The sequence below is a fragment of the Eschrichtius robustus genome, chromosome 7 (assembly GCF_028021215.1).
Source record: "Eschrichtius robustus isolate mEscRob2 chromosome 7, mEscRob2.pri, whole genome shotgun sequence".
NCBI lineage: Eukaryota > Metazoa > Chordata > Mammalia > Artiodactyla > Eschrichtiidae > Eschrichtius > Eschrichtius robustus.
The window spans coordinates 106924928-106949985 of record NC_090830.1 but is presented as its reverse complement, the minus strand read 5'-3'; the positions used below and the strand labels follow the sequence as shown (position 1 = coordinate 106949985).

The 25058-nt window shown below is 44.8% G+C and overlaps 1 protein-coding gene across 15 annotated transcripts in view; it reads left to right on the top strand.

Moving 5' to 3' along the window:
- Positions 1–15570: 15570 nt before the first annotated feature.
- Positions 15571–25058, top strand: part of SORBS1 (sorbin and SH3 domain containing 1) — a 243256-nt gene continuing 233768 nt past the window's right edge. For all 15 annotated transcript variants that reach the window (XM_068548256.1, XM_068548258.1, XM_068548250.1 and 12 more), the window contains exon 1: positions 15571–15651. The gene's annotated coding sequence lies outside the window, so the exon portion shown is untranslated. The remainder of the gene's footprint in view (positions 15652–25058) is intronic.

The following is a 25058-nucleotide window of genomic DNA, read 5'->3' as shown; positions in this document are numbered from 1 at the left end:
TTTTAAAAGGTACCCTGGTTCTGGGGGAGAATAGACTGTGAGATTGCAAGTGTGGAAGTAAGGGGACCAGTTAGGATCCTAGCAGTCTTGGTGAGGGATGAAGGAGGCTTGCTCTAGGAGGATGCCAGGGGTGATACCAGGGAGAGGAGAGATTTTAGATCTCAGCAAGAATCAACAAGGTTTGCTTGGAAATGACTGAAGGAAAGGGAGGAATCCAGAATGTCTCCTAGATTAGACGAGGAGATATAGGGATAGTACGGATAGAAATCCCCTCATTGAGTGGGAAGTAGAACTAGGTGAATTCAAAGCCATGTATCCGTTGGAAAATCCATTTGCAATGGCTGGATTTAGCAACCAAACAAAAGATGGGAGCTAGAGATGGCTACACATGAGAATAAACGTAAAAGCACAGGGAGTGTACGTAGACTGGCAGGTAGCTTGCAAAAATCATTAAAGTAACTCAAATTTCTTTTGAGTTACCTAATGTAGGGTGTTTCCATTTCGTGCTCCTATAGTTCCCTACCCACTTGGATCCAGGCCATACCTGGCATTGTGACGTGTGCTGGGCCTTTCTCTAGGAGGAAAGTGTGTGTGTGAGAATCATGCAGACTTTCTTGGTTTGGCTAATCCATGCTCTTGCTGTCTGATTACCTTGCCTTTTTAAAGAAAAGATGCTAAGCTGCTGCTGTCATTGCTGTTGTTGTTGTTATTATTATTATTATTGCTAAGCACTTAGTAAGTGCCAGGCATTTTGCTTATCGCTTTGCATATATAATCTCATTTACCCTTCACAACAACTCTTTCAGGTGGTGCTTTTGTATTCTATTCTCCTTTGGGGGCTGAAGCCATCACAGCTTAGCTACTTGCCCAAAGTCAAATAGCCTGAGAGTGGCTATTTTGGGATTTAGGATTTATTTATTTTAGGATGTATTTTATTTAATTTATTGATTTATTTTAGGATTGAGAGCCTAAATTGGGATTTGAACCAGAAGTCCCATTCCAGACCCCAAGTACTCAACCAGTATGATTAAACTGACTGAAAAAAAGAAAATACTCTCAGGGGAGCCTGAGCACTGACTCCGCCTACACAAAACTCTAGTCATCCCAGGGCATTGGGGCTGATTCTCACTGTCCCACGCGCCACAGCCTCTCGGCATGCAAGCCCACTGCCCTCTGTTCCTGTCCAATGCCAGCGTCCCAGTTCTTCATGGCACCCAGATAGCTCTGCTCTACAAAACAGGCCTCCCTGATTTCTTCCTTGGGTTTCTAGTGAACGATACAAGCTCTTGAAAAGTCCGTCTCTCTGGGGTTCGGGAGTTTCCTTAGAGTCCATCCCAGAGTACCTTGCTTAGGGGCACTTAGATCCATTCAACTCATGTTCCCCAGCAACTGCTTTGTGCTAGACTCTGTGTCTGGCAATGAGAGAAGGAAAAAAAGTAAACAATCTGTACCTTTGGCTATAAGGAAATCACAGTCAATGTCAAGCATGTTGTCTAAGCAACACATATCTAGAAGGCTGAATACTCCCAATTGTCTGGAGATTTCAAGGGCCTTTTCTAGTTTAAGGGGGCGAGGGGGGCTCCCCAAAGCCAGAAAAGATTCCTGCCACACGTGAAAACAGCTTAAATGTCCAATAGTAAAGGGTAAGCTCACTGATACACTATTCCACACCGCAAAACATTCTTAAAGGACTTAAAAAGAATTCTGAATCACATGGGTTTCATAATATATTTTTGTGAAGTGAAAAAAAAAAAGTAATATAACATTTTGCAAATAGTGATGCCATTTATGTGAAAAAAAAGATACATGGTGTGCACGGTTAATAGTGATTATCTCAAAATAGTGAAATTCCTGGTGGATTTTGTTTTCTTATGATTGGCTTGAAAGTTTTGATTTTAAAATAATTTATTTAGAAGCCTATCTGCAAAGACTACATACTGTATCATCCCAACTATATGACATTCTGGAAAAGGCAAAACTATGGAGACAGTTAAAAGATCAATAGTTGGGACTTCCCTGGTGGTGAAGTGGTTAAGAATCTGCCTGCCAATGCAGAGGACACGGGTTCGATCCCTGGTCCAAGAAGGTCCCACATGCCACGGAGCGACTAAGCCTGTGCGCTACAACTACTGAGCCCGCACACCTAGAGCCCGTGCTCTGCAACAAGAGAAGCCACCGCGATGAGAAGCCCACGCACCACAATGAAGAGCAGCCCCCACTCACCGCAACTAGAGAAAGCCCACAACACAGCCAAAAACAAACAAATAAATAAATAAAATTTAAAAAAAAAAGATCATTGGTTGCCAGGGGTTTGGGTGGAGGGAGGGAGGGAGGAGAGAGGAGGGAGGAGGGAGGGAGAAATAGGTAGAACAGGAGGGATTTTTAGGGCAGTGAAACTACTCTGTATGATACTGTAATGACGGATACATGTCATACATTTGTCAAAACTTATAGATTATACAACACAAAGAATGAACCCTTTTGTAAACTATGGACTTTAGTTAATAAGAATATATCAATATTGGCTCAGTTGTAACAAATGTACCATACTAAGGCAAGATGTTAAAAAAGGGGAAACTGTGTGTATGTTGGGGGGCGGTGAGAAGGTATATGGCAGCTCCCTGTACTTCCTGCTCAATTTTTCTGTAAACCTAAAACTGCTCTAAAAAATAGTCTATTAATTAAAAAAACAATCTATTCTATATTTCAAATGTGCAGGAAAATACAGAGAATATAGCGAACACATTTATTCACCACGCAGATTTAATAAGCCTTAAGATTTTGCCATATTTTGTTTTAGATTATTGTTTAAAGAAATAACAAATTACAGAAACAAAGCCTTTTTGTATCACTCCCATTTAATTTCAACCTCTTTCCTCCCTCACCAGAGAAAATTCCTTCCACCCATTTTTCTATACTTTTTACATGTCTGTCAACATTAACAATATATAATATTGGTTTTTATATTTTACTTCTCAAAAATGGAATTATATATTTGACTCTGAAATTTATCTTTTTATTAATCTTATCTTAAAAAATATTTGTGTTGATACATGAAGCTCTAGTTCATTCATTTTAACTGCTGTAGAGTATTCCATCTTTTGAATATACCACAATAATGAAAAGTTTTAAAATAATGTTTTGGAGCATATGTAAATGATATAGGGAAGTACTCAAGATATTAAGTGAGAAAAAAAACAAGATATAAAACTTTACTTACAGTATGACAGGGCTTCCCTGGTGGCGCAGTGGTCAAGAATCTGCCTGCCAATGCAGGGGACATGCGTTCGAGCCCTGGTCTGGGAAGATCCCACATGCCGCGGAACAACTAAGCCCGTGCGCCACAACTACTGAGGCTGCGCTCTAGAGCCCGCAAGCCACAATTACTGAAGCTCGTGCGCCACAACTACTGAAGCCCGCGCACCTAGAGCCCGTGCTCCGCAGCAAGAGAAGCCACCGCAGTGAGAAGCCCGCGCATCACAACCAGTAGCCTGTGCTCGCCGCAACTAGAGAAAGTCCACATGCAGCAACAAAGACCCAACACAGCCAAAAATAAATAAATAAATAAATAAATAAATAAATAAATCTGTTAAAAAAAAAAACTTTACTTACAGTATGACACAAAACACATACATACAAAATAAAACGTTGCAATGACAAATATAAAAACATTAACAGTGTTACTTTTGGATTGTGGGATTATAGATAGTTTTTCATATTTCCTAAACCTTATACAGTGAATAAGCATTGATTTTATAATTTTTTAAAAAGTAAGACTAAAAGCATGCAGTTCTACTAAAAAGTAAGACTAAAAGCATGAGTTTGAGCTATGTATCCCACAAAATTACCCCCTCCTTCCCCACCTCTGTTGGTAGAGCCCCTGGACACTCTGTAAACTGCCCTGCCCCGTGTCAACCAGTCCTCTCACAGGTGGGCAGCAATGGCCCTGTGGCTCCTGTCCCAGTAGCCATATCTTCCTGATCACCAACAATGAGCTGGGTTCTGATGCCTGATACCCGCAACGCAATTATGGGACTGGCTATAATTATGCTTGCAGCAATATTATAGGATTGGATATAAATATACTTGCTACATGTTAAGAGAGTTTATTTCTGTTCACAGTTTACCATCTGCCTGCAGTACACCCCTTCCTTCCTAGCTGAGAGGGGGAAGAGCACTGTCAAAGCCAGAGGTGAAACAGGAGTCAGATTGGAGGCTTTGAATAATCAACTTCTGAAAAATCATCTCAACGTGTGTGATGGAGCCAGAGTGTCAGGAATCACAGGAATGAGGCAGCAGGTTTTACCAGGTCTGTGTTGTTCTTTTGCTGCTCTGAGTGTGGAATGGAGCTCATTCAGGCTTGCTCAGAAATTCCTAAGTCACAGCACTCCTGAGGTACCCACATTCCCCACCTTCTGCCTTGACCTCCCTCTCCAGCTCAAGTCCTACATCTCCACCTGTCCGATGAGTGGTTCCATCTTCCTCTCCTACTGTATCACCAAACTAAATTCAGAACGATTTCTTCTTAGATGCTCAAATTTTGTCTTTATCCTGACTCCTCTATTTCTCTTAATGGCAGCACCATGATCCTAGTCATCTGGGGGGTGTCATCTTTGGTAACCTTTCACTTAGTACCTTGTATCTCAGCAGAAAGGCAAGTCGTGCCATGTCTTCCTTTATGAATTCAGTTCCCAGATCTAGCACAGTTCCTGGCTCTCAGTGGTTAATATTTTTTGAATGAATGAACGAGAAGATGAACGAAATGTTTCTTCTTTTCCATTGCCCATGGTCACCTCCCAGCCTTTACTACCTCACACCAGGACTATTGAAGTAACCTCTCAACTGGTTGTTCTGCCTTCCGTCTTTCTCAGCTTCAGTTCATCCTGCTGTTGCCCCCAGGCAGGTTGTGCTTACGTGCCACCTCCATCACACCACTCCCCTGTTTAAAAGCTTTTGGTGACTCCTCACTGGCTACCAGATAAAATTCAAGGTCATGACCTTAGCTTCCAAAGCCACTACACTCTAGCCTCAATTAATATCTCTAGCCTTTTGCTTAAAACTACTCACATTCCTGGGCTTCCTGGTGGCACAGTGGTTGAGAATCCCCCTGCCAATGCAGGGGACACGGGTTTGAGCCCTGGTCCAGGAAGATCCCACATGCCGTGGAGCAACTAAGCCCATGGGCCACAACTGCTGAGCCTGCGTGCCACAACTACTGAAGCCCACACACCCAGAGCCGGTGCTCCGCAACAAGAGAAGCCACCGCAATGAGAAGCCTGCACACTGCAACGAAGAGTGGCCCCCGCTCGCCACAACTAGAGAAAAGTCTGCGCGCAGCAGCGGAGACCCAACGCAGCCAAAAATAAATAAATTAAAAAAAAAAAAAAAGCTACTTACATTCCTAAACCCTCTGTACTCTTCTCATGCATCTTGGGCCCCAGTTCCTGCAGGACGCCCCCCCTTAAGGGATTAGATTTTATGTTAACCTGTCCCTTCCCCACTTGCCTGAGCCAAACCATTCCAGTCAGGCCCCCCAAGGGCCAAATGGGCTACCAAACAGACAGAGCATGAGACCCTCCCAGGCAACGTCATGACACTGTGGAAAAGGCCTGATTGGAATAAAAAGTAGGTTATAAAACAGCATGTATTACATGGAATTTTTTTTTAACAACTTTATTGGAGTATAATTGCTTTACAATGGTGTGTTAGTTTCTGCTTTATAACAAAGTGAATCAGCTATACATATACATATATCCCCATATCTCCTCCCTCTTATGTATCCCACCCCTCTAGGTGGACACAAGCACCGAGGTGATCTCCCTGTGCTTTGTGGCTGCTTCCCACTAGCTATCTATTTTACATTTGGTAGTATATATAAGGCCATGCTGCTCTCTCACTTCGTCCCAGCTTACCCTTCCCCCTCCCTGTGTTCTCAAGTCCATTCTCTATGTCTGCATCTTTATTCCTGTCCTGCCCCTGGGTTCTTCAGAGCCTTTTTTTTTTTTTTTAGAGTCCATATATATGTGTTAGCATATGGTATTTGTTTTTGTCTTTCTGACTTACTTCACTCTGTATGGCAGACTCTAGGTCCATCCACCTCACTACAAATAACTCAATTTCATTTCTTTTTATGGCTGAGTAATATTCCATTGTATATATGTGCCACATCTTCTTTATCCATTCATCTGTCGATGGACATTTAGGTTGCTTACATGGACTTATTTTTAAAATAATTCTGCATGGTGGGAGAAATTTTGCAAGATAAAAATAAAATTTATTAGAGATGATTTAATAGTTTTCCTTTTTGCTTATCAATGGTTTCCAATTTTTTCACAATGATCATATGTTCCTCATAGACTGTTTAAGGGAAAATAAACTTAGTGGCACAAGAAATTATAGAATTAAAAAAAAATCACTCTATATTTTGTGTTTTATAAATGTGAATTACTAAGACAATCCTTTTGTGATTTGCTCTCTCGGAAAGTTCATAATGCTGTTCCTTGCTAATTACATCACCTGTTACAGAGGGTGGTTTAGAAACATAGAAGTTAGCGTTTTCTTACAAAACTGAAAGTCCCCACTTCTCACACATGTTGGCTGCCCAGGCCCCTCATTCACAGCTGCCAAATCTTGGCATTTACCAACCCCTGGGCACAGGAAACCCTGGGTAAGGGAGTTCTCCTGGCCTGGCCCACAGAGGCTTAGACAAGAATTGCCACAGAAGCATCAAAACAATAGAATGTGATGTCGTGGGCATCCCAGGGGGGAAATAATGCCAGACTGAAATGCATTTTTGCATCATTGATTCTCCCTGCTGATTGAGCCCTGTTTATCTCATTTGGCAGATCAGCCTCAAAGTGCATGAACTATTTGTGCCTCATTAGTTTCCAATAGATTGATTTTGCTAGGATTGCGAATTGGCCGTCTTGCATTGAAGCCCGCAGGAGCCGGCTCTGGCTTAGCCTCAGGGCACAGGCAGAGGGAACAGCAGCAGCCCCTGCAGTGCGGCCACCAGAAAGAGACTGGAGGGCTGTTCTGCGGCCACAAGGACAGCAGTGCCTTAAATCTTTCCCGGAACCAGGTAGGATAAAATGGGGACATATAAGAAAGCAAACAAGGGCCATCTCTGCTCTCTTTTCTTTCTCTTTCAACATACATACTCTATTTAGCACCTCCCTCCTCTTGCCCCCAAACGCCCCCACTCCCAACCTTAAGCCCCTCTTCAAAAGTAAGAAAAATAAAGATAACATTAAAGAAAAATTAAAATAAATAAAATTGATGACCAGTTTATAAAACAGTGAGTGCTGAACTACTTACAATATAATGATTGGAGAGAAAAGCAGAATACAAAACTGAACATACAGTATGACATTGCTTTATAAAAAGTAGACATAGAAAAAAAGATTAAAAGGGAAAAAGCAAACCAAACAGGGATAGAGGTAACTTTGGACATTGAGGGATATGGAGGCTTTTCTTTTTTTTTTTTCCTTTAAACTTTTCTGCATTTTCAAAATTGTCTAAAATGATTAGTAGTACATATACATATCCTCAGAAAATTTTTATTAAAATATATAAGGTAATAATACATACATAAAATAATAAAGCGGCCCATGCTTTTCATTCAGCAAGGTATATTGGGTCTGCCAGTTAAAAGAACAGAAAACTGACTCAAACTAGTTTGGCAGTTCCTCAAAAAATTAAACATAAAGTTACCATATGACCCAGCAATTCCACTTCTAGGTATACATCCAAGGGAATTGAAAACATATGTTCATACAAAAACTTGTACATGAATGTTCATAACAGAATTGTTCATAGTAACCAAAAAGTGGAAACAAACCAAATGTCTATCAACTGATGATAGGATAAACAAATTGTAGTATATGTATACAGTGGAATGTTATTTAGTCTTAGAAAGGAACAAAGTATTGATACATGCTACAACAAGGATGAACCTTTTCCACATTACGCTGCGTGAAAGAAGCCAGACACAAAAGGCCACATGTTGTATGATTCCATTTATATGAGATGTCCAGAATAGGCAAATCTATAGAGACAGAAAGTATATTAGTGATTGCCAGGGACTGGGGGGAGAGGGGAAACAAGGAGTGACTGCTAATAGGTATAAGGTTTCTTTTTGCGGTGATGAAAATGTTCTGGAATTAGTTTGTGGTGATGGTTGCACAACCTCATGAATATACTAAAAACCACTGGACTGTATACTTTTAAAGGGTAACTGTTCTGATATGTGAATTATATCTCAATTAAAAAAAAAAGAGTGTGTCTATCACACTGTCTTGTAATCACCCATGTCTTTATCAGTCTCTCCCACTCCACGGTGAGCACCTCGAGGATGAGGGCCTATCCTTGTTCTCTGGTTCTCCAGCCCTGAGTAGAGAACCTGGAACAGAGGGGGCACATGATATTGTTAACTGAACGACTTGAGAGTTCTCTTCCCACAAGCCCAGGGCTACCTGGCTGGCTCTGCTCCCAACCCTCAATAATGGTCTGGGTCGGGAATTCCCTAGTGGTCCAGTGGTGAGGACTCGGCACTTTCACTGCCTGGGCCCAGGGCCCGGGTTCAATCCCTGGTCGGGGAGGTAAAATTCTGCAAACTGTGAGTCGCGCCCAAAAAAAGTCTGAGTGTTAGAAGCCCTAGTTCAGGTATAGTATCTTCCAGAACCCAAGAGTGGAGCAGCCTTCAGTTTAAATACCAACTGGTGGAATCACATTGTTTAACCCCATTGAACCTTGTCCAGGGGTCACGCTGAGTCAAACAGAGGGGCTGCCACTGACCCCTCGGGGTCCTTACTTTCCTCCTGTTGGAGGGCTCACCATGATTAACCTTCCTTCTCTGGAAGTGGCAGCCTGGGCTGCAACAGATTCTGAGAACCAGGGTCTAGCATGCTTTCTGGTTCTGCTCTAATTCTAATCAGGGTCAAATGAAGAAGCCCTTGGTTCTTTTGGCCTAAGGGAGGAGATAGCTATCTCTGTCCACTTCTCCCTTGTATAAAGTCCAGTTGCCCTTACTCCTTGGGCCGTAGGACATGATTCTTTCAGATTATCTCCTTCTTACAGAGTCAGATAAACAGGTAGGCCATGCAAGCACAACTTAGATTGCCAATTTAAAAAGGGCCTCAAACATCCCTGGAAATGTGTGATTTTCCAAGACCTCCTCTCACAGAGAGTCATGCATGCCTGGAAGAATCGCCTGGTTCAGCCAGCTGGGGCAGCAGGCAGAAAGATCCCTAAGAGGCATGGCCCAGTGACTAGAGATGGTCACTAAAATAGCATTCATAAAAGTGGGTCGAGGTAACCGAAGGTTTAGAAGACAGGTTTAAGAGACAGGGCCAGCAAGTTTGGAGACAGGACAGACTTGCTGAGGTAATGGAGAAGGGCCGATACCTGATAAGCACGCCCGCCATCTTCCCTTCTGCCTTTTCCACGGTGCTCAGCATCTCCCCTTGATGAATGCTGACAAAGTGTTGCTAACCTACCCAGGACACCCATGTGACTCAATTTGGCCTTGTGTAATGAGTTCCCCCAGTGAACTCTTCCAATCATCTCTGACAAGCTTCCAACAGCTTCCAGAATGTCAGTTATTCCCTTAACACCATTGTTGTTGATTTTTTAACCTTGTTAAGGTTATATTAGTTTGGTGAGGCTTGTTGCCCCATTTCTGCAATTGCTGTATTTTTTTCCCTCAGGCCGTTTAAAATGATCTGTCTTCCTCTCCCTTGCCATCTGTCTCATGTTCTCTGGTTCTCCCCCTCTTTCTCTGTGCCACCTTTTCTTCCCTCTTCCTGGCTTCCTTCTTTTATCTCTCCAGCCTCAATCAGAATGCATCTCTCAGAGTAGTCAGCTCTATTCACCAACCATAAAAATGGTTTTCTCAAGTAAACACTTCATTAACTGAATTACTTTAGAGTAGTAAGTCTTTCTCAAGTAAACGCAGCATATTCTAATTAATGAATCCCCTGCCCAGTCAGAAAAAAATGGATCTCCCAACAGCTGCCTTCAAACTGCCCCCTCCTCTTTTCTTTTTTTATAAATTTATTTATTATTTATTTATTTTTGGCTGTGTTGGGTCTTCGTTGCTGTGCGCAGGCTTTCTCTAGTTGCAGCAAGTGAGGGCTACTCTTTCATTGAGGTTATTCTTCGCTGTGGTGCGCAGGCTTCTCATTGTGGTGGCTTCTCTTGTTGCAGAGCATGGGCTCTTAGGTGCTCGGGCTTCAGTAGTTGTGGCTCGCGGGCTCCAGAGCGCGGGCTCAGTAGTTGTGGCTCACGGGCTTAGTTGCTCTGTGGCATGTGGGATCTTCCTGGACCAGGGCTTGAACCTGTGTCCCCTGCATTGGGAGGTGGATTCTTAACCACGGTGCCACCAGGGAAGTCCCAAGAGGATATTATTATTAATATTACTAGGAGGCCAAGTTGTGAAAGATGCTTTCTTAAAATGTGTTGGTTGGGGTAACTTGTTTCCCCAGTTACCCAAAAGATTGACTGTAGTCATTTTCAGACATATCAGCTGGAGAACACCAGGAGGGAAGAAGAAAATCAAATGAGAGAAAGGGAATTATGAATCCCTTTAGGTGTTAAATCACTAAAAACCCTGGTGGCCATTTGCACCTAATTTCTTTTGGAGCATCTTGAAGAAAATGAAGCAAGTAGTGGAAAGAGCAAAACTTCCTTAAAGAATGGATTCTCTTGCTTCTTGCTGATGAATTACTGAGAAGCAAATCTCTACACCCATGCCTGAGGGCACAAAACTGATTTGAATATCGTGGGATGTCAGATCCAAGAATTCCGCATTCTTTGGAGGTCAGGTGGGGCAGATGCTGCTTTGGGGAATTTTGGAGAGATGGGTGGAGGTTGGTCAGGAAGGGGCTAGGTAGAGAACGAGAGCAGGCAAGGACATCGCTGTGCGTAGGAAGCAGGGCCGAGATGAGAATGAATGGGTCACACCAATGGCCTAGGCTTCAGGCCTCTGTTCATCAATCTAAAAAACGCTTGCTCCAATATGTCTCATGTTTTTGCTTGGATGAAAGCATGTGTACATAATAAAATCCCAATTCTATACATTTGTACTGTATTCGACCAAAGGTGTAAGGTTTGGCTTTGAGAATGTTTCATGCTATTAGATAATCAAAATAAGATGTTTAAAATATTGAGCTGGGTGGACCTTTGGGAGTAACCAGAAGGACAGAATGCACCTCTGTCCACTTCCACTGTATTAATGGAAGGGCCTGCTCTAGGTCAGGGGTTTGGGTGGGGGACAAGAGGAGGGGGCAGGGCTTCCCTGGTGGCGCAGTGGTTAAGAATGCGCCTGCCAATGCAGGAGACATGGGTTCGAGCCCTGGTCCAGGAAGATCCCACATGCCGCGGAGCAACTAAGCCCGTGAGCCACAACTACTGAGCCTGCGTTCTAGAGCCCATGAGCCACAACTACTGAAGCCCTCGCGCCTAGAGCCCATGCTCCGCAATAAGAGAAGCCACCGCAATGAGAAGCCTGCGCACCACAGCGAAGAATAACCTCCACCTGCCACAACTAGAGAAAGCCTGCGCGCAGCAACGAAGACCCAATGCAGCCAAAAAATTTTTTTTAAATAAAAATAAATGCTTATTCAATAAAGATGTTAAAAAAAATAATAAATGCTTATATGAAAAAGAAAATAATACCCTCTTAGTGAGTGCTTATGTGTCAGGCAGCGTATAAGCACTTTACATGCGTGCTGTCATCTACAGCTCACAAGTAAACCTTAGGAGGGTTGTGTCTCCCTCCTGTTACAGATGAGGGACCTGAGAACTTGCACAAGAGTTCCGCATTAGGCATTGAAGCCGGATTCTGCCCACAGGCTTAACCACTATGCTTCCCGCCATCTCTAGATCATCTTGTCTCTTTCCCTCTCTCCCAGGGTGTGTGACCCTGAAGATGGAGGAAAGGCTGACAACTCTGGGCTGACCTCTACAAAATCCTGCTTGCTCCCTCCCAGTCCCTCACACTTAATGGCCTGCTTGAAGGATGCTTCCTACGACACGTTTATGACCCTGGTTTGTGTTCTTGACCCTCCTGCCTGATATTTTAATTTCTCTCCAACAGTGGAAGGACTGCTGGGAATAATCTGATGCACATGAAGAGAAAACCAAGAGTTACTAATAGATTAAATTAAATGTAAGCACATTTTTAACAGTGTGTAAAGCATAGTGCTAAGCACTGTTTGAGATGAGCAGACACAAGCCAGGACATCATGGAATTTACAATCTGGTGGGGAGAGAGGATGAGGAATAAGACTACATACATATATACATGAGTTCATGCCAAATATGGTAAATTCCATGAGAAAGGAATAAATGAAGTGCTGTAGGGCTGGAAAGCAGGGAGCGCTCACATTTCCCTGGGGAACCAGGAATGAGGCCATATGATATAAGAGAATGGTTGGGATGAGAGTGGGAAGCCCCGAGGTTTACTCCAGGCTCGGTCACTGATATACTATTGTACTAATAAGGCCTTGGTATTTCTCCTCCCCAGGACAGGCCACATAATTTATAGGACTCAGTACAAAATGAAAACGTGGGGTCCCTTGTTCAAAAATGAAGAATTTCAAGATGGCGAGAGCAAAGCAATACCCAAGTGTGGGACTCTTCTCAGCACGCCCATGAAGCGGGACTTCCCTGAGCTTCTGCTACCCCAGGGGTTACCTTTGGGAGGTGGGGAGGCAGGTCTTACCAGCACCTAGCACAGGGCCTGCTACTCAGATGAATCACTGAATGACTGGAGACAACAGTGAGTTGACATGAGTACACATGATGATTTCTTGGGGCACTTTCCCTGTTAAAATGTCATTAGACCATGATTCTAAACACTTCTTGAAGGAGACATTTGAGATGAATCTTGAAGGATAGTAGGATTTTTCTTTCTCTTTGTCTTCCCTTTTTCCCTTCCCTTCTGTCCTTTCAGTATTTTCCCATTTATCTCATAAACCCTAATGACATACAGACTGGAACCAGCAGAGGAGTGCAACATTTGAGGGATGACTCAGAGACGGAGGCCTCATTAAAGATTTCCCCAGGCAGTTTCCCACTTACAAGGGAAGGCCTTGCCGAGAGATCAAATCTCCACAAGTAGAGTCTGGTTTTTCATTTTAAGATTATTTTGTTTTATTTTCATTGAACAATTTGATAGATGTTTATGATGAAAAAAATCAGAAAAATATAGATGAGGGAAAAATAATCCCACAAGAAATAGTTCTAATGAGATTGCAGTATAAAACTAGTTTTCAACCTACTTTTCTATTCAGTAATATATTATGAGCATATTTTTGTGTTAATGAGTCAGTATACTTTTTCATTTTTCATGGCTGTATGATATTCTGTCTATGGTTGTACTGTAATTTTCTTAACCAATCCACTCAAACTGAACATTTGGATTGTTTTTGATTTTTTTTTTTTTGCTATTCTAAGTGGTGTTATCCTGAATTTGCTGGGTAGGCAATTTACTTAGTTACTTCAGCAGTTATTTTCCTCCTCTGTGGATAAACTCAAGATAACAGTAGCATTTCTTCCTGGGGTTGCTGTGTGGTATTGGTCAGTTAATGCATGTATGAACGGACAGTTATGGTCAGTTAATATTAAACTGGTCAGTTTAAGCTCCTAGCATAAATACATTATACTGCATAGCGGACTAGACATGCAGTCAGCCCTCCCTATACGCAGGTTTCACACCTGCAGATTCAGCCAAATCAAATGTGATCAAATTTTCTTCGCAGTTGGTTGAATCCGCAGATGTGAAATGTGCCGATTTGGGGGGCCGACTGTATTCCTTGTACTACTCCATTTTAAATAAGGGACTTGAGCATCCACAGATTTTGGTATCCATGGGGTCTCCTGGAACAAATCCCCCACAGATACTGAGGGACAAGTGCATTAGCCGTTTCATTACTTTACAGGCCCAGGAGGAACTGCCTCCCTTAGATTGTGGTGAAAGTTAATAGTAGAGCCTGCGAAGCCGGACTTCTAGTCTAGTGTTCTTTGCAAAACAGCAGGATGAGGTACAAGCTGGGGGAGGCCTGGTCTGGGGGCTCCCTAGATTGAATAGCTTTCTAGTAGTTTCTTGTCTCTTCAGTTGTAGAATAAGCTCCCACGTGGCTAGGAGACTTCTAATTTTTTTTTTTTTCTTTACACAGCAGAGGACAGCAGGTGCTCAGCAAAGACTTGTCACTGTTCCTTGACATCCAAGAACCTTAGCAGATGTGTTTCCCATCAGCCTGTGCAGTCATCAAAGCCTTTCTTTCCCTTGCACACACAGCCTGTTAACTGGGAACGTGCTCTGGCTGAAGATTCTCGCCAAGGGCAGCTGACAAAAATCAGTTGTGTTCAGCCCAAGGGATGATTGCCCCACCTTCAGGGATGCCCCAGGGATGTGGGAAGCTAGGCGTGGAAGGGAGCATGTACCAGGCCCGTTACTTGCTGGCCGTGACCTTGGGCAAGAAGTTTCCCCTCTCTGCGTTCAGTTTTCTTTTTGTAACACTGAAGGGGACTGGAGGAGGTCAGGATGGTATCACAGTGGTTACCTCTGAACCCATCTAGCAAAGTACTCTTCTCCCCACTTGCACATGACCCTGTTTTGTTTTATTCACCCTACTTTGCACATTGCAGATCTTGTTTATTTATTCACTCGTTTATTTGCCTGTCTCCCTCACTAAAATGGAAGCTTCATGAGCGGAGGGGTCTTGTCTGTTGTATTTTCGGCAGTAACCCCAGGGCCTAGTATATGCCTGCCATGGAGTCGCTGAATAAAAAGTATTACATGAATGAAATCTCAGAGCCTGGCTTCAAATGCTGATTGCACGGGTTTCTGTGTGACTTTGACCAACGCTTAAACCCTTTCAGTTTTCCCACTTGAAAAATATGGATTAGTAATAGCGACTATCTTAAAAGACTATGAGGATCAAAAGAGAGAAAAACTAAGAAGTATTAAGCATACTGGCTGACATACAGTATAATAATGATAGTAGCAAACATTTATGTAGCACGACGGCCAGGCACTGATCCAAACGCTTTACATACGTTAACTATATTAATCTTCTCTATGTCCTGCGAAATAGGTACTGGTTATTATACCATTTTAAAGATGAGCAAACTGGGGCACAGGAGTTGAGTAAGGTATATGTACTCAAGACAGCTGAGCTGGTTTTTTTATGCCTAAGATTCCTTCCCAGCTCCCCGTGGGCGACCCCTCAGAAAGATCAGAGGGCGCACCGGGCCAGCCTCCCGCCCAGCCCGAGGCCGGCCGGGACAGAAAGGGTTACTGGCACGTTCTCGAAGGGAGATCCGCGGGCCCGCGCGCTGGGCTCACAATGCTGCGGGGCGGGGCAGCGGGGAGCCTCGTCGCCTCCCATTGGCGCACACGCCCCTTCCTGTCACTGCCGGGTCCGGCACCGCCCCCTAGCACCGCCCACCGCCCAGGCGCCGCCGGAGTGGACGGTTCCAGACGCATGCTAATGAGGGGGCGGCCGCCGCAGCCCATTGGCCGGCCGCGGAGTGTCGGTGAAGTCAGCGCCGAGTCCCAGAAAAACAGAGCGGGGCCAACTGCAGAGTGTAGTGCGAGTTGGGCAGGACGCGCGCAGCTGGCCCGCCCGCCCAGAGACCCGCAAGGTAAGTCCGCGCCGGCGGCCCCTCAGCCCGCGCTCGCCTGATTGTCAGCGCCGGCGCCGGGGGCGTGCGCAGGCCCGGCCCCCGCGGGCGGCGCCTTTGTTCCACGCTCGGAGGAGGCGCGTTTAAAGGGCCAGCTGTTGGAAGGACTTGAGGGACCCCCTCCCCCAGAGCATCCCCCGTGGTCAAGGGGAACACCGTGGTCCCCCTCGGCGGAACCCTCCTTCCTGCCTGCTTGGTGGATCCCCAGTCTTTAAGGGAAAGTTCCCCAGGGTGCGGGGGTTTTGGAGGATTCCAGGTTTTTGTTTTTTTAATTTTTTGTTTGTTTTTATTGGTGGGTGGGGGTACGTGCGATCATGGCCTCTGCTAGGAGAGAATGTCCGCCTGCTTCAGGCTGGCTGCAATATGGGTGGGTGGAGGAGACATCAAAGCCCGCGTGGGTTTGCGCTGTAAAGTGAAACTACCGAGGAGAGGCTCCTCTGCAGTAGCCAGAGGAGGAAGGAGGGAGCGAGCGGCAGGATGGAGGCATCTCAGGTGTGTTCATTCATCAGCATCCATCTGGAGGAGAGGGCGGCGGGAGGGCAGCACGGACTACCGGTCTGGCCTAGGACCCGCCAGAATGAGCGGGTACGTTTGTGTGTGTGTCCGTGTTCGGGGACGCCGGTGCCTGCTCATCTGCCCGTGCTCCTTCATCCCTCAGAGTGACTGGCAGCTTCTTGCTAGCCAGTTCCTCACCGAGATGAACAGAAAACAACTCCTTTCTCCGAATTCCCGGGGCATCCCCGGCTCTCCTCTGGCTTCTTTCCGAGGTGGCTTCCTTGATAAGCGCTAGCGCCATTCAAGATAGAGGGGGAAAGAGGCTTGAAATCATTACGTTTTATTCACGGGGGAATGTGCTGTCGAATTCTGCATCCCCGTGCATCCGCTGTCGTAAGATGGCTTTGAAATTCACCAGTGCATGCTTTCTTCAGGCAGACAGAATTTATTACGCTATTACATTGCTACATAAAAGCAGAAAGGATCCCACTGAGCGTTGCTCGTTTTATCCAGACCCTGGATTTTCCCAGCATGTTCTGGCTGAGCCTTTGGATTTTTGTTTTAAACTGAGCGCTGGGATGCCCCTCCTGTCACAGGGCCGACCTGCTGAAATCGCCGGAATTGATTTCACCGTCAATAGGAGGGAGGTTCATTTAGAGATATCATGGAGCCTGTCTGGCATGTCAGGCCTCTGACATCACCCCCCGCCCCCCACCCCTTGCGCCCTTTTTCTCTCCTAAGTGAAGGCCAGGGAGGGCTTGTCTCCATGCCCCCCTCCTTGGTTTGTGAGCTCCTCTAGATTCAGTTTTGTGTTTTTGATTGGAAAGGTGGCTTGGTTGTGATTGAAGAGAACGGAGTGGATTAAGAGTGGGGTGGGCAGCACATGGGGACAGCAGCCTCAATGACAGAAAACATATGCTGGACATTTGGGGACTCCAGATCTCCAGCCCTTAGAGACAGGCGAGGTTGATGGGTGTGTGTGGAGCGAGAGGGGGGTGTGTGTGTGTATGTGTGTGTGTGTGTTGGCTGTGAGGGAGCGGTGGAGGAGGGGGATGCTGCCAGCAATTGTCTGCCCCACCCTCTTGATGCTGCCTTAAATAGCTCCTTGCCATCCAAGCTCTGATGTTTCAGGCTCTTGGCCTGAGGGGAGGGTAGGGGAGGGTTGGTCTTTTGGTACCTCTGCCCTGGGCACTGTTAGAGTGGATGGTTAGGAAAGGGTTAGTTCTCCAGGGGTTGCAGAGAGCTCATTTCTCTGCTGGAGGGCGCTGAGTTGAACTAGCTCGGGTGACTTCCCCGCAGGGTATTAACAACTGAAAAGAAATGCTTTCTTCCCCATAGGGCGAAGAGCTGGGAGGGTATTGTCACCGGCCATCCGTTTGACACTCACCTGCTGTTGGCCCTTTCCTCCTGTTACCTCCTGCTTTCTTTTATTCTAGTTGGCGAGTTTCTGTGAACTTTTCCTAAGGTACTGAGAATATTGGGAGGTGAGGTAGGAGTTGTGGGAAAGGACTAGCAGATGCTTCTTACTGGCAGAACAAAGAACTGTGCCTCTCTCCCCTTCTCCCCTCGCCAAAATAGAGTCCCATATAGATAGCAGTCTGGGGTTTTCTTTGCAGAGAATGAATGGGCAGGGTTCAGGAAAGATAGCTTGTATTAGGCAGCATTAGTAGTCATCTGGCCATCCAAACTTAGCTCTGGCCCCTCCCCTGGACTTGGAAATAGATTTGCTGTAGAGGGCACTCCCTGGTAATTTGGGATTTAATCTGTCTCTTGAAAAAGGAAATGGATGGTATCAAAAAGCTTTGGTGGAGGGCTTCCCTGGTGGCGCAGTGGTTGAGAATCTGCCTGCCAATGCAAGGGACACGGGTTCGAGCCCTGGTCTGGGAGGATCCCACATGCCGCGGAGCAACTGGGCCCGTGAGCCACAATTACTGAGCCTGCACGTCTGGAGCCTGTGCTCCGCAACAAGAGAAGCCGCGATAGTGAGAGGCCCGTGCACCGCGATGAAGAGTGGCCCCTGCTTGCCACAACTAGAGAAAGCCCTCACAGAGAAACGAAGACCCAACACAGCCATAAATAAAATAAATAAATAAATTTAAAAAAAAAAATGGTCCACATCAAAAAAAAAAAAAGATCTTTAAAAAAAAAAATAAATAAATAAAAATTTAAAAAAAGCTTTGGTGGAGGTCCTCTGGACCAAAAGCAGGACAGCTGGCTTTGATCCAGGCTCCAACCTGCTTTGGGCTTTGGGCTAGCGGCTTCCGCTCCCTGGGCCTGTGTCCTTGTTGGGAAAGTGGAGGGCTTTGGGGTAGATTGTTTTCCAGGGTTCCTGACAGCATTACTGTTCTTAGATTCAGAAGACAGTTTGTGATGGCATTTCTAGATTTTTTGCTAAGCTGATGTTAAATTCACAGTATTACTCGATGGCACGAAAGAAACATTCCAGGACTCAGCCTTCTGTTGGATTCAGATGAATCTGTTCCTTGATTAGTGTGATTGGTAAGGTTTTGCTGTATCTAAATAATTTAGAGCTAGAACAGCCCAGAGTGAGGCATAGCCCCTCAGTGTGGGTGGTTGGTTGGGGAGACCAGGTGGGGTGACAGAATGCTGAGGAAAGGGAGTTTCTATAATTCATTCTCTCTCCCTGTGTATGTTTAACTCACTGCTTTATTTATGGTTATACAGGTGAATGTTTAGATATTTAGAACCTGAGAGTTGGAAGAGACCTGTGTGATTGCCAGGTTCAGCCCCCCTCACTGAGGAAGTTGAGGGGTTGGGTGGCTCGGCCATTTGTTCAAGGTCACACATCTAGCAAGATGCAGAGCTGGGCAAAAAACCCCAGGTGGATAGATTTTAGGTCTTGTGTTCTAGACACACCTCTTAAGTCCCCTCTTCCTCTGAGAGAAATGATACTAAGATGCGGTAGAGAAAAGCAAGGAGAAATTAGGGGCAGTAGAAGGGAGAGGTTGGGGAAACAGACCAGGTAGGAGGTTGGGGGCAGGTCAGATGAGGAAGGGGAAAACACAGACACCAGGCTTGGAGGAAAAAGGGATGGAACTGGAAGGGGGAGGCTTTATCAACTGTGAAATAGCAGATTTCTACAGCCCTTAGAGTGAAGTAAGTAAGGAGAGGCTTGGCTTAGACACGGGTTGGGGTGGGTACACAGAGTCCAGGCCAGGGTTGGGACTGACTTGGAGTCTCTTGGGATCTCTCTGGTGACCCTCAGATTGCAGTGTGTGGTGGAGGCTGATTTAGCTTCAGGGCCAACTCAGGCCTTTGGAGCCAGTGGGGCAGGCAGAACTTGAACATGTGGAAAGTCAGATGTGCCGGGAGTGATGCTGGAGAATGCTGAGGTGGGAACCCATTCCGCTGAAGTTCCATTTTTTTTTTTTTTTATTTAAAACTAAACAAATTTTTCCATGGAATTTTTTTTTCAACTCAAACAGCATTTTCTCCACTGACTCTCATTGGTGCTTTGTACATTTTATGAGATAGCGATTTGTGTGATAGTGTCTCTTGTACTCCCTTTTCAGAGGAGATATTGGAGATGACTGATTTACTGAACCGTAGCTCATCTGGAGGGAGCTTCCGGCCTATGACCTGAGCTAAGCCTCAGAATGTTTAAATGAGCAGTTAAAGATCTGTGAACAGTAGTTAACCAGATTAGTAACCATTCAAAGGCAAGGATAAAAGGTGATAATACTTTGAAGTCTATAGCCCAAGCCTACAGCTGGCCATGTACAGCGTAATTTACTTTGGCCTAGGAAGTCTTTCTGTGGATCCTTTAGTTGTTCCCTCTTTTTGTGTATGGTTACTCATGTCTGTCTGTCTGTCCCTGTATCTTGCTGTCTTCCCATCCTTCTTTTCCCACACCCCCTGCTCTACCTTTCTTTTTCTCTCCTCCTATTATACCTTTTTCTTTGACCTCCTCCTCCATCTTTTATTTACTGTCAATAACATAGCTCTGTAGTGTATTTTAATATATTTATTGTGTTATTAAAATCTCATCCTCTCTGTTCTTAATTTGAAATCAGTTGAGTTCACTTTTTTGAATGTGTGTATATGTGTTTTACATACAAAAAACAAACAAACCAAACCCAATTAAATTGCTTTTTACTTCTGTGTGGCCTTCCATTGATTTTTTTTTTTTTCCTCTGCTCCTCTTCTGTGGTCAGTAGTGGCTCTTTACAGAAAAAAAAATTTCCCAGCTCACTGTCACGTGGATATTATTGTTTTCATAACAAAAACAGCTACAACAATAGAAAAAGTTTCCCCCTTGTTTGTGGACACAAGGGACACCCTCTCCCAAGAGATGTGCCCTATTTCTTGACTTTCTTCCATGGAAAGAGTGTCTGCAGTGTATTCTCTAACAGGGGCCTGTAGTGTAAGGGGTTGGAGGTGCTGATGGTGGAGCTGAGGTTTTATCAGTGATCCTGGTAATGCTTAGAGGGCAGGTGGGAGGGAGACAAGAGAGGACATGTAGGAAAAGTTCAGGGTGGTGGTTTTTCTTTATTTCCCCAGGCAGATCTAACTCATCCGGCAGTAGTAGGACCCAGACCCCTTTGGAAAAGAATGAGATGCTTCTCAACTTTCCCATTCGTGTTGGGACCCAAGGGACATCTTGTGTGACACAGGGAGTATAGGCAGCCACTGACAGGTTGCTGGCATGAAGTCCCGGGTGCTTTGATGGATGCATGCTATGGTGCTTTAACCTTTCTTCTGACTCTTATTAATTATAGAGAAGACTGAGTCTTGATGCTCAGTGGTCAGCAGATAGTTTAGTGTCTAAAGTGGGCCTCTCAAACAAGAAGTTGCCTTGAAGTCTCCAGTTTTTATGTTAAAAATTCACGTGAGGGGACTTACTTGGTGGTCCAGTGGTAAAACTCCGTGCTCTCTATGCACGGGGCCTGGGTTCAATCCCTGGTCGGGGAACTAGATCCCACATGCCTCAACCAAGACCCAGTAGAGCCAAAATAAATAAATAAATAAATATTTTAAAAAAAATTCATGTGAGTTTTGTATTCTGTAATACATCTGTTCTGGTTTTAGTATAAAAGTATTTAAAATGCTTTACTGTTGACTACAGTTGATGGTCCAGGAAAATGTGTTTGTCTGGGGTCTTTGCTTGTCCATGCCCGCCCTAAATATGCACAGCAGGTCCCGGACCCCCTGCCCTAAATATGCACAGCGGGTCCTGGACCCCAGCCAGAGAAGCCAGCAGTGGGGCAGGTGTCACACCTGTGGTGCTGGGACCTGCCCACTCACGCTTTCCTGCTGACTCTGCCAGACCCACTGATGTCCCGTCATTCAGAACTCTTACATGTCCCCCTGGTCTTTGTCCACTCCCCGGAAGGCCTGTTTCTCCTTTGCCGGGCTGACTTCTACTCCTTTCAGACGCCCTCATGTCTCAAAGAGGTGTTTTCTTCCTGTGTTTGCCTTTCAGCAGTAGCTGTTTCCCTGTCTTCTCTACCAGATGGTGAGATCTGGCAAGAGAGAATTTGTTTCAGCTCTTTTAACATTAAATTTAGTTTGTATCAGACTTAAAACTTAATTTGTATCAAAGTCATATATTTATATATATATAGTTTTAAAAGGCAAATAACACTGCAGGCCTTATAAAGAAAGCTGGGTCACTCCTCCTCATCCTGGTGATCCACTCCCCAGGGTTAGTCACGGAACACGATTTTCTGTTGCTGCAGGAACAAATTACCACCAATGTAGTATCTTAAAGCAGCACAAATTTAAATTACAGTTCTATGAGTTAGAAGTCTGAAAAGGGTCTCACTGGGCTAAAATCAAGATGGTAGCAGGGCTGCATTCTCTTCCTTGCGTCTTCCACTTTCTGGAGGCCGCCTGCATTCCTTGGCTCATGTCCCCCTTCCAACATCTTCAAAGCTGGCAATGGCTGGTTGAGCCCTCCCATGCATCACTGACCTTCTACCATAGTCACATCTTCCTGACTCCCTTCTCCGTCCCTCTTCCACTTTTAAGGACCCTTGTGATTACTTTGGGCTCACCTGGATAATCTAGGATAATCTCCCTGTTTTAAGGTCATTTGATTAGCAACCTTAATTCCATTTGCGACCTTAATTCCCCTTTGCCATGTACCGTGCTTATGGGTTCAGGGATTAGGATATGGGCATCTTCATCTTTGAGGGACCATTATTCTGTCTACCATAGTCACTTCCAACCCTTTTAGCTGTTTCTCCTGATATGGCTATTGTCCTGCTATGGATTAGAGGAGCCCTTATTCCCCTCTTCACTCCTCCCCTCCTCACATACTTCCCTTCCTTCATGTCCTCCCAGTGTGGTTATGTCACAGTTTTTGGTTACAATGATAGTCAATGCTTATATTATTTTGACTGTGTAAATAGTGTTCATGGCTGAGCCTTATAGTTGTACTGTAATGAAATTTCCTTTCTTGTACGTCTCTTTTTTTATTTTTTTGAGTTAATAATTGCTTTTTTTTTCCTATTTAGTTTCCTTTGTACTTATTACTAATTCCCAGTGTTTCTGACGGCATTTTAAAATATCTCTGTTTTATAACACAAGTTCCTCTTTATTTCACTACAGTCTTTTTGTCCTTGGAGACCTCCCTCCCAGAGGCCTCCATCCCTCACCTTTATTCCCTGCTGATTGACCTCTAGGCCTGGGGCATGACTCATCATGGGGATTCCCTCACCTTGCTCTGGGTTGGATCCTCTGTTTCCTATTTCTTGATTTATTCCTCAGGAGTTTCTGAGAGAGGGTCTGTACAACTTGATCACCTCAAATTTGCATGTCTGAACAGTTCTTATTCTATTATACATTCACACTTGATTGGTGGTTTGATTTGTCTAGAATTTTAGGTTGAAAGCCGTTTTCCCTTAGTTTTGAAGGCATTGCTCCACTGTCTTCTAGGTCCCAATATTGATGTCAGAATTTGGATGCTATTCTGATTCTTGATCATTTATGGGTAACCTGCATTTTTCTTGCAGAAAGTTTTAGGATCCTCTTTCTTTCCCTGTATTTGGATTGTTCTTGCTTTAAAAATTATTATGCTGGCTCCTTGGTGTGCTCCTTTGATCTGAAGACTCAAATTCTTCAGTTTGGGGACATTTTCTTATATTTTTCTCTGTTAATTTCCTTTTCTCCCCTTTTCTTGTGTTTTGTCTTTGGAACTCCTATTACTTGGATGTTGGACATCCTGGGTCAAGTTTGTAATTTTAAAATCTTTTACTGTTTTCCATTTTACTTTACTTTTTTTTTATTATAAATTTATTTATTTTTGGCTGTGTTGGGTCTTCGTTGCTGTGCGCGGGCTTTCTCTAGTTGTGGAGAGCAAGGGCCACTCCTCATTGCGGTGTGCAGGCTTCTCGTTGCTGTGGCTTCTTTTGCTGTGGAGCACGGGCTCCAGGCGCGCGGGCCTCAGTAGTTGCAGCACGCGAGCTCAGTAGCTGTGGATCATGGGCTCTAGAGCACAGGCTCAGTAGTTGTGGAGCACGGGCTTAGTTACTCCGCAGCATGTGGGATCCTCCCAGACCAGGGCTTGAACCCTGGTCCCCTACATTGGCAGGTGGATTCTCAACCACTGCACCACCAGGGAAGCCCTTGTTTTACTTTTGAGAGACATCTTCAGCTTTATCCTTAATAACCCTTTTGAATTTTTAATTTATGCTTTCATGGTTTTGCTTGAAACATTTTTGCACGTTTTACTTTCTAGAATTTGCTAGTTCTCTGAAGACTCATTTTTCTATTTATTTTCGAATAGCATCTTGTTCTTGCTTCATGGGTGCAGTAAACTCACTTATATGTGTTGTGTTTTGTTTTTGGTGTTTTTCTGCTTCCCCTGCATTGTCTTTGTTTCCTCCAAGTCCCTTTTTTCTGCTTCTTTTGGTTACTGTATTTCCCATTGGAACCATCCTTCCATGCATGCTGATCCTTGGCTGTCTGTTTATATTTTAAGAGTGGAGACCAAAATGCTGATTGGGCACCTGTGTGACAAGAAAGGGGCTTGTGAACCTCGTGGTACAGTGATTCAGTAGAGAGCCTCCCTTTCTTCCACTGGGGACACCTAGATATCAGTGCGTATAGATCTTTTCTCTGGGAATGTTGGGTTTTCCTGGAGAGGAGTGTGCCTGGGGGTGTAATAGCCTGTTTGTTGCTCCTCCTGGGAGCCTTGATGGGGAAGGAGGCTGGGTACCCTGTCTGGTATGCAGACCTTCACTCGGTCCATCTGTTTTCGGAAAGTTGCCCCCTTTCTCCCTACCTCCCTCAGCTGTGTCTCTCCCTCAACTGTGTCTGAATCCAGAGAGTCTCTGGTGTAATTGCCTAAACAGTGAACCTCCACCTCTTGCTGGCCGAGGGAGGGAGGTCACCAGACTGAGCAGATTGCAGGAGGGACCCTGGCATCTTTTTGCTCCTTTCGCCAACTTTCTGCAGGCTTCCCTCTTTCTAGTCCCCTCCTGCTTCTCCCCTCACAGTCCTTGGTGCCTCCCATTCCTGAGCCTTCTCCTGTTCCTGTGGCATAAGTCACCATTTGTTCAGTGGTTTTCTCCCCTACTTGCACTCAGCAGAACATATGAAGCAGAAACCTGAACCAACGACCGCATGGCAATCGGCTCTGTCTCTTCCAGAATTCTGTTAACATATCTCATCAGCCATCGTCTCCTTTCCATTAAAAAACAGATTCCTCTGCTGCCTTTTCGTGGGGTTCTGGGAGAGAGCAGAGATAAATGTGGGTGTTCTGATCTGACCGGAAGTTCGTTTCATCTCTTTATCCAAGCCTTTAAACGGGTGCCTGATATATAGTATATTCCCAAGAAATGTTTGTTAAATGATTGGACGCGTGTTTCTAAGATGGTATACATACAGCAGGTCCTCAGATTTCAAGA